The sequence below is a fragment of the Pleurodeles waltl genome, chromosome 8 (assembly GCF_031143425.1).
Source record: "Pleurodeles waltl isolate 20211129_DDA chromosome 8, aPleWal1.hap1.20221129, whole genome shotgun sequence".
NCBI classification, from domain to species: Eukaryota; Metazoa; Chordata; class Amphibia; order Caudata; family Salamandridae; genus Pleurodeles; species Pleurodeles waltl.
This window is the reverse complement of record NC_090447.1, coordinates 179569272-179582796: the sequence shown is the minus strand read 5'-3', so window position 1 is coordinate 179582796 and position 13525 is coordinate 179569272. Positions and strand designations below refer to the sequence as shown.

The window sequence follows — 13525 nt, the reverse complement described above, 5'->3', positions numbered from 1 at the left end:
CAACACATAGGCCCTCATTCTGACCTTGGCGGGCGGCGGAGGCCGCCCGCCAAAGTCCCGCCGTCAGGTTACCGTTCCGCGGTCGAAAGACCGCGGCGGTAATTCTGACTTTCCCGCTGGGCTGGCGGGCGGTCTCCTTCAGACCGCCAGCCAGCCCAGCGGGAAAGAGGCTTCCACGATGAAGCCGGCTCGGAATCGAGCCGGCGGAGTGGAAGCTGTGCGACGGGTGCAGTTGCACCCGTCGCGTATTTCACTGTCTGCGCAGCAGACAGTGAAATACATGTAGGGGCCCTCTTACGGGGGCCCCTGCAATGCCCATGCCAGTGGCATGGGCACTGCAGGGGCCCCCAGGGGCCCCGCGACCCCCCCCTACCGCCATCCGGATCTCGGCGGTCCGACCGCCGGGATCTGGATGGCGGTAGGGGGGGTCAGAATCCCCGCGGCGGTGCAGCAAGCTGCGCCGCCGCGGAGGATTCAATGGGGCCGCGGTACACTGGCGGGACCCCGCCAGTGGTGCCGGTCCGACCGCGGCTTTACCGCCGCGGTCGGAATCCCCATTGGAGCACCGCCGGCTTGTCGGCGGTGCTCCCGCGGTCCTCCGCCCTGGCGGTCAAAGACCGCCAGGGTCAGAATGAGGGCCATAATGTGCTGGTAATGTGTCTTTCCTTTCTGCATAATTAAGCCGGGTCAGCTGCACAATGTTGTCCTACATTGCTGAATATGTCTAGGCCACTGACCATATTGTACATAGCAATATACAATTAGTAGAATATTACTACTGCCCCTTTGCAAGCTCACTCTTCATTATTTACCAAAAGAACTAAGGAGTTCTTACCAACCAGACGACTGGTCGCGTGCAGACATATTAAGGTTTCTTATACTCAGAGACTCCCAATGCAGCAGCTTTGAAACCCAGAATATTACCGCACCCTGTTCAGGGGCACGTATTTACTTTTTAGAGCACATTTCACATTCTGTTGGCATCTATTCCCTTCTTTCTCACCCACTGCCAAATAATACAGCTTTTATAACATCGAGCCTCGTGAGTTTCCTGTGTTGCGTGCTTTGGAACCAATGTTTGGAACCAACACCGGCAATTAGAGCTGTGTTTCTGTACTTTGTTGTTAAATCAGCTCACGAGGATGAAACCGTTTTTATTTTCTTCGTGAAAAATGCAGGTTAGTTATTAAACTCTGTCTCATTCAGAAGCTGGTGCACTCTTTACCACGCAATGGCCGCCTTCCATCCTTGAAAACTTTGGCTCGTGTTTATCTGTCTGTGCCAGACAAGAGGAGAACAGATGCTCTCATGAAAAGGGAGACAAGGCCAGAATACTCCCAAGACAGCAAGGATATGGAAATATTACACCCCCATTAGAAGGAGAACAATTTTGTTTGTCGATAACCACATTTTATTTTAGTCAGATATTGGTTTGTCACAATACAGGTCTGATAAAACAAATCAAATGAATCCAACGTCCCCCACTCTGGTCGCCCCTCGGTTCCCCCCTCACATCTCACCACTAGCATCCCCTTTGGCGCTCCACATCTTATAACAGGGCATCACCCCACCACTTCCCTTCAAGAGTCCCCCGTCCATCTGGACCAGATTAGAGCATGTCTCAGCGGGCAGTCTCTTGCCGCATATACAGGTTTCTCTATTTGAGAGCACCAGTCTGCTCCTTGCTGCCACTTCAAAAGCGATGGTGGTTGACTAACTGTCCACTGCGCTGCAATGTCTCTTTTGGCGAAGAGAAGAGCGGTGCCAAGCAGGACTCTTTCTGTTCGAAAGTTCCTCACTCCTCCATTACTCCCAGAAGGACCATTAATGGGGACTTTTCCAACGTCTGTCCTATGATCATAGAAAGCTCAGCCAATATCTGCTTCCAGTATTGCACAATGAGCAGGCAGGACCACACCATCTGGAAAAAAGCTGCTGGGGAGTGGGAGCAGCGACCACATTGGGGAGTGGGCGGTAGACCCACTCTGCACATTATAGCCAGGTGAGGTACGCACAGTGTAAGTAGTACAACTGCACTAATCGTAGTTTAGCTGAGATTATTATTACCCGTGGCGCCATTAAGGCATCCCACCAATCTTCCTCATCCATCGGTACCACCCAACTTTCTCAGCGGTATCTTTGGGGTTGGAGGGTCTCAGAGGCATTTAGTATTATCAAGCTGTATATTTGGGAGATTCCACCCTTACCTAGGGCACCCATCACCACCTTTGCTTCCCTCGGACTGGATTCGGGTATGCAAGTAGCCTCAGATATTTTGACCTCAAGGAATGCCTTAGGTGTAGGTACTTATGGAATTGTGTGTTAGACAGCGTGAATCCCTGCTAGAGCTCTTAAAAGGACTGTATATGTTTGCTGGACCACACATTGCCAAGTACTGTGATACCTATTGAGTCCCATCGGGAGAAGCCCTCAAGAGCACTCACCTCCCTCAACCAGGACCCACGCCACAATGGGGTATGTTGCATTTGTTTCTTCCACCACCCAGTGTGGTGCTGTGCCTCCCGCCATCCAGTGAACACCATCCTGGTAACCCCGGGGATGCTCAAAGAGACAGGACTGCCGAAAAAAAGGTCCATAATACGCGGAAACCCCAGCGTCACAAGTTCTAAGCAGTAAGTTGGATCTGCCTACCCCCCCAGTAAGCCATTCATTGACCTCGAGGACTTGGGTCGCTAAACTATAGTATCGTAGGCTGGACATACTCAATCCGCCCTTGTATGTACTTCGTCTACATACAGTCCAACTTAGACGCTGCCTTTCGTTCTGCCACAGAAAGGCATTAGCCATTGTGTCCATCTCTCTGAACCAATGAGATGGTAACTGCATTAGGAGGTTTTGAAGGAGATAAAGAAAACGCAGTAGTACCAGCATCTTGAATAAGGCTATAAGCTCCAGGACATTAAGGGGCAACGAGTTCCATTTCTTCAAGTCTGAATTCACTCTACGAACAAGCAAGGTGATGTTAAGCACCCATGTCAGAGGTGGTTCCAGTGCTATGTTGATGCCCAGATAGGTAAAGCTGAGCTGCCTTATGGGCAACTCAGATTGCCATTCAATCACTTCCCGGGCACCAGTCAGTGGAACTGAGAGGGATTTCCTAGGTTTTATATGGAGTCCAAAGGCCTCTGCGAAAAGACGAAGGAGACGGAGGCAGCAGGGGCCGCTCTCTGACAAATTTGATTCAACAGCACATCGTCTGCATATAGGGTAATACGATCTTCCTCAACCTGTGGCCAACGCCAGCCTGTAGGCAATGGGTCCCTGCAGATCATGTACGCTAATGGTTCTATAGCCAAGGCAAAGAGAAGGGGGGGGCAGTGGACATCCCTGCCGTGTTCCCTTATGCATAGGGAAGGCCTCCGACATTACCCCACTAACCAGTACTGTCGCTGTTGGGCGCTTATATAGTAAATGCACCATTCTTCGAAATTTGTCCCCGAGCCCCCCTTCCCAAGCACCCAATCCAAATATCCCCAGTCCATAGTATTGAATGCCTTCTCGAAATCTATTAACACCAGTGCTCGCGAGGCGGGAAGGATGTGTCCATGTGCCATTGATCAGGATGGATCAAGTATCCCTGGACCTTCCTCAGATGGTTTGCCAAGAGAGTGGCATATATTTTTAGTTCCCCGTTGATCACATCGGTCAATAATCTGTGCACGATAATGATGGGGGTTGTGTCTTCGGCAGAACCACTTTTGTGGCCTGATCCAAGCTATCCGGAAAGCTCCTGTTTCCATCGCCTCCTCATAGAGGCCATGTAGCTGCAACACCAGGAGATTACTAAACTTAGAGAAGTACTCGCAAGGATATCCATCCAGGCCTGGGGTTTTCCCAGTTTTTAATGCCGAAATGGCATCCCCAATCTCCTCCAGGGAAATGGGTTGATCTAAAGCCCGGCTTTCTCTGTCAGGGAGACTGGTCAAAGATATCTCATTTCAAAGCAGTTCTTCGCACTCCACCAAGGGCCTGGGGGCCGCCTTGTAGCCAGCGGCACAATATTGTGTGAACGAGGCAGCTATACAAACTGAAGTCATTTGTTTCGTTCGTGTCATGTCTGCCACCTACGGCACAATCCTTCCAGCTAGGGGCTTAGTAGCCAGCCAGTACAGCAGTTTGCTGTTTTTATCACCCTAGCCTTAAATATACGCATGAGACGCACCACATATTTATTTTGCCGCCTGTAGGAACTGGGCCCAAATTTCCTCCCTTACAAGATTTAGGGCACCTTCCACATCTCCCCTGCTCCCCTAGGCCAAGAGCCCTTCCAACTGAAGTGCTCGAGCCTCTAAATGAGCAATGTGGGCCTCATTGGTTCTCTTCTGCTTCCGAACCGTGGTTTTCCCAGCCTGACACAGAACTGCCTTTGTTTGCACTGTTCCTTCATTAATCTCAAAATATTGCTTGACCTCCTTACGAAGCTCTTCAACATAATCCACGTCTGTAAGAGCCAGTCGTTAAGGAGCCACATGGGTCATTGTATGTGAGTGACCGAGCCAATGCTCAGGAGAATAGGGGCGTGATCAGATACACCCCAGGCAAGTATTTGAATCTTTACATCTGAGGAGAGATATGTAGCCGGTATAAAAATCATAGCAATGCAGGCATGTGAGTGATGCGCTGCAGAGGTATGGGTATGTTGCCGGGATCGGGGATACCAACTCCGCCATACCTCACAAAAACCTTGATTAGACATCCAGTTACTTAAGGAAATGGACCGTCGACATCGAGCATCCGAAGGTTTACCTGTGATATCTATGGCAGGGTCTCAAACCGCCTTCATGTTGCCTCCAATGACAGTGAGGCCAAGAGGCAACTGAGCGAACACTGCCTCAAGATCCTCAAGGAAGGGGCCAATTGCTGTGGGAGGGGCATATACACATACCAAGTTTAAGGGTTGGCCCTCCACCATATCCACCAGCGTGATGTACCTGCCATGTGCATCTAGCCTTATTTGATGCACCACCAAGGGAAATCCCCTATGCATAAGTATCGCTACCCCATGGGAGTCGCGGGTGAAGCCCACATGGTATACTCGGTTAAACCCATATCGAGCCAGGAAGGGACAGGAAGTTCCCATGAGGTGTGTCCCTTGTAAAAACAAAATGGAGGGATGAAGCCTTTCCATATGTCTGAGCACTGCTGTGCATTTGATCTTGTCCAATAATCCATTTACATTCCAGGACACCACATCGTATACAGCCATTAAAAAAGCACGTCAACATATGTGGCCAGCTCCTGAACCCACACAGGGGTCCCTAGGACCCTCTTAGTATTTACAGTTCCTCTGACTGGGCTAGGCAGAACACCATCGGAGATGGATGAGAAATGAAGAGACCTGTATGACAATAAAAGGAAGAACAACAACAAATCTAGTGCAAAGGTACTATCAAACACAACCCATCGCCCCCCAACTACCCCACTCCCATACTTCCCCCCTAACAAGAAGAAGCATCTGTCAGCCCAACTTCAAGGGTCCCCATGGTAGGATTAAAGATACCATCTATTGAGTTAATGTACATTGCGTAACTTTCTCCATATAGCTTAGACTATACCAACGGCGTCTGCCTCAGTCTCTCCCTGTCTCGCTCCTCCGCCTGCTCCGCGGTGCAGAGGAGCCAGAACTCGGCGAGCAGGAGGAAGGCTGCACACCCCTGCCACTGGCGAAACTGGATGCAATATCTCTTCTGCGGCCAGGCTTCCGTGGCTGCGATTCCTCCCTCACGGCCTGTATCCAGGGTCAGGAAAGACGACGATCGGGTGTCCCTCTGCAGGTGATGTTCTTCTGTCACCCACTCCAACGCTTATTCCGGGATATCAAAAACATGCGCTATTCCAGCATGCAGGACTTTAAGACGAGCTAGGAACATATAAGTAAGCTGAAGTGCCCTCAGCTTTTGCTTGACCAGTTCAGAGAAGTGTCGATACTCCTGGACCTCTCATGAGTAATCCGGAAAAATCAAAATCTTCGAATTTTGAAAACAGGTCAGATTGTAGACGCGCTTCTTTCAGGATACAGTCCCAGTCACAGAAGATGAAGAAGTGAGCTATAATGGCTTTGGGAGGCACCTCGGGGGGACCTGAACAACAGAGCCCTGTGTGCACGCTCCACCGCAAACCCTGGGGGGTCAGTCTATCTGGTGACATCCACAAATTCAGCCAGGTCTCAAGGAAGTTTACAGTCTGTGACCCCCCTTAACCACTCCCAGGAATCCAAAATACCACAAGTTATTTTGCCTCAAACTGTTTTCTGCATCTTCGGCCTGCTGTTGGAGCTTGTGAGTACGAGTGAGCAGACGGTTGACCTTGGTCTTCAATTCTGTGACTTCATTCTCCACTGCTGATACACGGTTCTCTGCGTCAGTTATCTGAGTTGTAGCATTTTTCAAATCCTGCCGAAGCAAGCCCATATTGATTTGTATTTCCCCGATCTTATCCTCTCCCGCAGCCTGGGATGTGTGGTTCGCCTACAAAATCCTATCTGTGTTACCTGATCCAGCATTAGAGGCTTCCATGTTGTCATCACTGCGGACCCCTGCTGGAGTAGTATACTTATCATTACACGGCTGAGAGGCATTCGGCCTTTGTTGTTTGTCCTTCCCCATCTCAAGTCAACCACAATCACGGGACAGCTCGCTGTTACAGTGCACTCGGCAGGTCCGACCAACGACCCCAGCAGCACTCTAGGCCCCTCAAACCTGGCTCGGACTAAGCCTTCTGCTTCCACAGCCCTCAGGTATTATGCGGTCTGGGGGAGCCCATGCTCGTATGGTCCAGACAGTCTCTGACCCACTTACTTATTTGGAGACTTACACGTGGAGGTCCTTTTCTCCTTCTCTGGACACCACCCGAGGGCCAAGAAACATTCGGCAGTTATTTTTGACCCCACAAATTGCATCACATTGTCTTTCACTGTCGTCGAGGCTCCACAGAGCCTATAAAGCCCGCAGCTGGCACCTCCAGGAGCTTTCACATACCGCTTGCAGACATCTGAAAAACCTTGCTAGATCATATCACTGCCACGTCTTACGGCCCCTCTACCTCATCAGCACGGCTGCATCACTCTGTCTGGGTCCTCTCAGTCACCGGCCTTTCTGGATTTTTCTGGGCCCTAACTTTTATCCGCTGGGCCTCAAGTTAGCCCCTCCTCCTCAGGGTCCAGGCTTCAGTTCCATCTCCAGGACCGTCCAAAGCACCAACTAGGCCCCTCTTTGGGACTGTGGGGCCGGGCCACTGCTCCCGGGACACACTGCAAGGCTCTGCACCCCTATGGGTGACATCCCAGGGGGGACGATGCCCCATAGGAGGAAATGTGCAATTGCGGCGGCAGGACCTAAGCTCCCTCAGGCTCCGGTCACTTCACCGCCTCAGGCCCAGGTCTGTCACACAGGGGAAGCACCAGATCGAATCCCCTCTGGGTTGCACACCTCCAGGGACTGCGCTCCCTGCCCGTACCCGGCCAGGGGAGTGAGCGTCTCCTCTGAGGGAGAGCGGCTGGAGGCGTCCTCCTTTCTCTGCTCCACTTCGTCCCGGGCCGTGCTCTCCAGTGGCCCAACTCCCGGCAGTGGCCTCTCTGGGCCCTGGGTGCCAGAAGCCCTCTCCGGTCTGTGTTTCTGGAGGATACAGGGACTCCTCAATCCAGTGCGGTTTCTCAGGCGCTGCTGCCCGGTATCATACTCAGGTGCAGCTCTGGCTCACCAGACCCCCGGCTGGCCGCTCCGCACAGCCACGCGTTCCAATGGCTTGACCCTCAGCCACGGTCCCTCCGCAGCCAGGGCTTCCACAGGCCGCTCCAAGCGATGTCTCTGATGGACACAGTGCACTTCACACCGGCACAGCTCCCCAGCCACCTCCGGCTAGTGTCGCAGTCAAGTGCTGTGCTTACCAACCAGGCCTCTCAGCTGGTCGCTTCTGCCATCTTGTGGGCCTGCAGGTGCAGGGCCTCTGGATCACTGGCTTCCCCTCGTCCCAGGGAACGAAGCAGGAACCTCCGTCGGGGCACCGGGCCTGTGGGGAGGGAAACTGCCCTGCGGTACACGTTTTTCTGGGTGAATATAGATGCGGATGGTATCGGATGACGGAGTAGTCTGGACCACTCTTAGAGTGCGACCGCCATCTTGAACGCCCCAAGCCACCCCCAGAAGGAGAATACATTTAGAAGGAAATTACCCTTGAACAATTGTGACTCAAATCTTTATCGTCGTAAGTAAACAAGGTTAAGTAATATTTATGAACAAAGTTAACAAATTACAGCAATCATTTCACCCTACGTAAAAAAGATAAAGCTATTTTTGCTGCTGCATCTAAATTTCTCAAAAAATTAATTGTTTGAATTAATTTGACTTACATAATCTTGCACAGAAACAGTTGGCTTTTCAGCAATTCTCATTCAATTTTTTAAATAAATTGATCTTTTATTTTTGCTGTTTTCATATTTTGAACTCCCTATTTAGTCACTATTAAGTTTACTAGAGACATAGTGGGTGCTTTTCACAAACTATGTGTAGTATCTTGCGATGTATTCCAAGTCTGTTTCCCCTTTTTGTTGCTGCGTGCGTGTATGAGGGCATTTAGAATGTTGCGGGAGGGTAGAGATCGGTTGGAGCACTGGAAAGTGGATGACAGCTTGCACAGTGCTGGGGTGATTATTCTGGCATTTTAATCTTCATTAAATACGTCTCTGATTAACCAAGCAAAACGTGAACGGTGTGATTATACAGCTCATTTCACTTGGCGACGAGCTGAGTAACCCTAGCAAGGAATCTTACCTGGCAACACCATCATGTATCGCATGCTGACATGAAGATCAAAACTCGGTGAGGTGTTAACCGTTGTTCTTCTTTCGCTTCCCTGAGCTGTTCAAATGAGCACTGTGTCAGGACGAAGTTGCTTGGTGTGTTCACTCCTCGTTGGAGCCTGCGCAACATTTCTCTGGATTTGTTCAGTCCGTTTCGTTTTCACAGAATGACGTGGTCGGATTGTGAATGAAGAAACTTCCTTCTTTCATAAGTAAATGTGGTGGCCATCTTAAAGTTTCTGAGCCTTTTTGTGTTACCCTGAATTTTATATAACTGGCTAATATTTTCTTTTTTTTTACGCCAAGAAGAAAACATCTGTATTTACTTTAATACGATGCCTTGTTCATATACCTTGTACTCTTGTGGATAGCACCAAGTCTTTAAGCTTCTCCAGTGTTAGCTAAAGCATCACTTTTCAGAACCATTTTGTTTTACTGTTGACTGACATCTTTCATAGTGGATACATAACCTGTTCGTGGCACCTGTCTACCGAAACAGCTCCAGTCTTCGGGTTCAGTGCGAGTTCTGTATCGGTTTTAAAAATGCAATCTGTGAATCCTCCTTTCTTAGAAGCACCAGTGAGCCTGCTATACCATGGAAGCAGTGATATGATGCATTTGAGACATATTTAGGTGCAATAGGTGTTTCAAGATTCAGGGCTGAAAGGAAGACATTTTAATTACTGCATTCCCTGGGTTTTGAAGGCAGATTAGTTTCAAACATCTACTGGAAGTTCAACTGGAAGAGGGAGAAGAACTAGATGAATTTGAAGAAGCATTAAAAAATCTGGTTACCAGATTTGATGCTCCACCTACTTTGGTGGTAGCAAGACATAAGTTCTTCAGAAGGGAACAGAAGAGTGCAGAAGATGTAAACACTTACATTTCTGCATTGAGGAAACTATCATCGGAGTGTCGTTTTGAGACTTTTACAGATCAGTTAATTCGGGATCAATTTATTTGTCACTGTTCTGATAAATCCATCAAACAAAAGTTATTGTCCATGGGAGATCCCTCACTAAGTGATACGATTAGAGTCGCCAAGAGCATTGAGACAGCGATTAGATCTGCAAAGGATTTGGAAAACGTACACGGGGTTCGAGTTAATGTGGTTCAAAGAGTGGATGACAAACGTAAAGTGACTAAGGTGTTATCTAGTAGTAGGAACATATCAAACAAAAAGAGTTTTTTAAACAAACAAATGTATGTTTCAGGTGTGGCTACGTGCCACATCAGAAAGGTGGGAAATTGTGTCTGGCGAAAAATGTTCAATGAAGACTGTGTGGGAAAACTGGTCATTTTGCCAAAGTATGTCAAAGTATCAGGCATAAAAACTGATATTTGTGCTGTGGTTGAAGAGTGTGAGGGTGGGATGGATGATTTGATGAATGACATGCAAGACATGGTGTTGTCTATTGACGAAGATAATGTAAAAAGTGGAAATCCGGAACACTGTGTTGATCCATACATTTTGGTACAAGTTGGCAAGAAACATATAAGTTTGTTAGTAGATTCTGGGGCCAGAATCACTATGATTACTCAGGAACTGTTTGAACAAAATTGGGGTACACGTAAGCTGAATCCACCTGACAGATCACCTGTTTCATATGAAGGAAAGAGGATTGATCTTTTTTTTTTTTTAAGACATTCTTGCATTGAGGGGGCGATGCCTTCATGGGAAGGTATATGTGGCGGTTAAAGGGTTGAATATTTTGGGTTGGTTTCATCAAGGCCTTTTCGGAATGGTGTTACGTCCTGGTATGTGTGAGCAGGTTATAGTAATAAGAGATTCCACTGATATTGAAAATGTGCTCAATGAGTTTCCTAAAGTTTTTTCGGAAGAATTGGGCAAAGTGAAAGGTTTTAAGCACAAAATAAAGGTCAAAGACAATGCCTTTCCCATAAAGCATAAATCGAGAGGTGTACCGTTCAGTGTCAGGGATGAGTTAGAAAAAGAGTTGAAGGGGTTGCATTTGAAAGGTATCATTGAGCTTGTTGAGTCCTCATTATGTTTGTCTCCATTGTTGGTAGCCAAAAAGAAGAACGGAGAGTTGAGGGTGTGCATCAACTTGAGGGCTCTCAACAGGGAGATCTGGGTAGACTCACATCCCCTGCCAAAAATCTGTGAAATGCTTTCTTGCATAGCTGGCATAGCTGGGGCAAAGGTTTTCACAAAACTTGACTTGGCTTCTGCCTACCACCAAGTAGAACTGACACCTGATTCACATCATTATAATGCGTTTGTATGTCCTTGGGGACCTTTTCATTATTGCCGTATGCCGTTTGGTTTGGCATCAGCAGCATCAGTCTTTCAAATAATAATGGCTACTATACTTAAAGACATTAAGAAGGTGTGTGTCTTTCAAGATGACGTTTTGATTAATGCCGGTGATCGCCATGAACATGATGTGATTTTGGGTAAGGTTTTGAAAGTGTTTGATGATGCAGGTATTGTTTTAAAAAGAGAAAAGTGTCAGTTTTTGCAAACACCTGTGGAATATTTGGGTCATGTCATTACGGCAGAAGTTTTGCATCCTAAACGTGGTCTTGTAGAGGCGAATGTGAAGGCTCCTGAACCTCAGGACAAAATGGGTGTCAAGTTTTTTCTGGGGCTCTGTGAGTTCTATTCAAGATTTATTGAGAATTTTCCTGTTTTGGTCAGACCAATTTCGAATTTGCTGAAGAACAATACATAATTTAGATGGGCTGCCGAGTGTGTGGAAGCTTTCAACAATGTTAAACAAGAATTACGTAAAGATAAGGTTTTATAATCCTATGACCCCAATCTAAAAAGTTGTTTGACGGTTGATGCCAGCAAATCTGGAGTGGGGGGAGTTTTATCCCAGACAAATGGGCAGCAGGAATACACCATCGGTTTTGCATCTAGAGTTCTTAGACCAAATGAAATACACTATTCAGTGATAGAGAAAGAATTGTTGGCATGTTGGTGGGCCATTGAAAAGTTTAAATGATATCTGTGGGAAAGGCATTTTTTGTTGCAAACCAACCATAAACCTTTGGTTTTAATCCTCAATGGGACCAATGTTAGAAGTAGCACACCAAGGATTGCAAGATTTACAGCCAGATTATTACAGTTTGTTTTTTCAGTTATACACATTTCTGGTGGGAAAAATGTGAGAGCAGATTATCTCTCCAGACATCCGGTTGAAAAGAATGATGGAAGCAAAGATTGTAGTCAGGATAAAGATTGTTTCATTGCTGCTATAGAGTTTGAACGGACGGGATCGTTTTCAGAGGCCCAAAGGAAACAATCTTCTACTAATGATGCCCTCCTGTCTAAAGTCATGATTTATGTCAAGGAAGGTTGGCCTCATGAGAAGAGTTTAGACTTAGGTTCTCAACCTTTTTTTAAGGTGATGGATGAGTTGACTATTGAGGATGGGGTGCTATTGAGTGCCTCCAGGTTCTATTAGAAGTGTCATTAGAAGTGTCATTTTGGAAAAAACACATGAAGGGCATTTGGGTTCCACACTTACCAAAAGGAGGTTGAGAGAATACTATTGGTGGCCGCAAATGGAAAAAGATATTGATGCTTTAGTTTCTAATTGCACAATTTGTGCTACATGTGACAAGTCAATGAAGACAGCAACTCCTCCATTGAAACTTATTGAGTGTCCCTCTGTTCCATGGGAAAAGGTTGGCATTGATTTATTAGGGCCTTTCAATGCACTTCCACCTAAGGTACGATATGCTTATGTATATGGTGGTTTACTATGTCAAATGGCCACATGTAAAGTTCATAGTTGAGGCCATTTCTAAATCTGTGGTGTCTTTCCTGAAAGAGATTTTCTTGGATGAAGGGTTTCCTAAGGAGCTTGTGTCTGACAACGGTGTGCAATGTGTATGTTCTGAGGTAGAGGGCTTTCTGAATGCGTGTGCAATCAAACATTTAAAAACTTCACTTTACCAGCCACAAACAAATGGTTTAGTTGAACGTTTCAATTGTGTGGTTGGGGAATGCTTGCAATGGGCTTAAGCTAAGGGGTGTGTGATTGAAGCTTCTGTGCAAAGCATGTTGTGGTTTTACAGGACAACACCCCATTCAAGCACAGGAGGTTCCCCGTTTGAAGCTGTTAGAGGAAGGAAACCTGCCACTTTTTTTAGACAAGTTTGGCTGTCCAAAATTCTGAAACACTTGACGTGTAAGGAAGAAATTGACATTAAAGTTTGTTCTAATGTTGAGTCTGCTCAAGATAGACAAAAAACAGATTACGATAGGAACAGAAATGTTAAGAGTGTCCGGTTTGTTGTTGGTGATTGGGTTCGGGTCAAGTTGCCGGGGTTTGTCAAGAAGGGTGATCTGAAGTTTTCTGAACCATTAAAGGTGGACAAAGTGTACAGCAATGCTATTCGCGTGAATGGACGGAACTGGTGGAATGTGGGGAAAATGGCCAAAATCACAATGGGCACCAAAGATGTGTTGGGTAGTGGCCCACGGAATGACAATGGTCAGAATGTAAGGTGATAGAGGTTCTCGAAGTTGCAAAGGGGTAATCTGGCAAATACAGAAGTTCGCATGGATGCTGGTTCAATGTTGTGTGAAATGCCGGTTTGGAGAAGTGTTAGAACTCATAATCTTCCTTTGAGATACCAATAGGATCTGGGGGAGAAGTGTTAGTACTCATAGTCTAGCTTTGAGGTACCGATAAGGATGTATTATTGTTTTTGTGTTTTTGTTTTTTTTTC

The 13525-nt window shown here is 47.2% G+C and overlaps 1 protein-coding gene across 2 annotated transcripts in view; it reads right to left on the bottom strand.

Annotated features, from left to right (window-relative positions):
- Window positions 1–13525, bottom strand: part of EPCIP (exosomal polycystin 1 interacting protein) — a 228546-nt gene that overhangs the window by 135648 nt on the left and 79373 nt on the right. The window contains exon 1 of one of the 2 annotated variants that reach the window (XM_069204023.1): window positions 8790–8925. The exons of the other annotated variant lie outside the window; for it this stretch is intronic. The gene's annotated coding sequence lies outside the window, so the exon portion shown is untranslated. Of the gene's footprint in view, window positions 1–8789; window positions 8926–13525 lie in introns of those variants that run through there. 2 annotated transcript variants of the gene reach the window in all.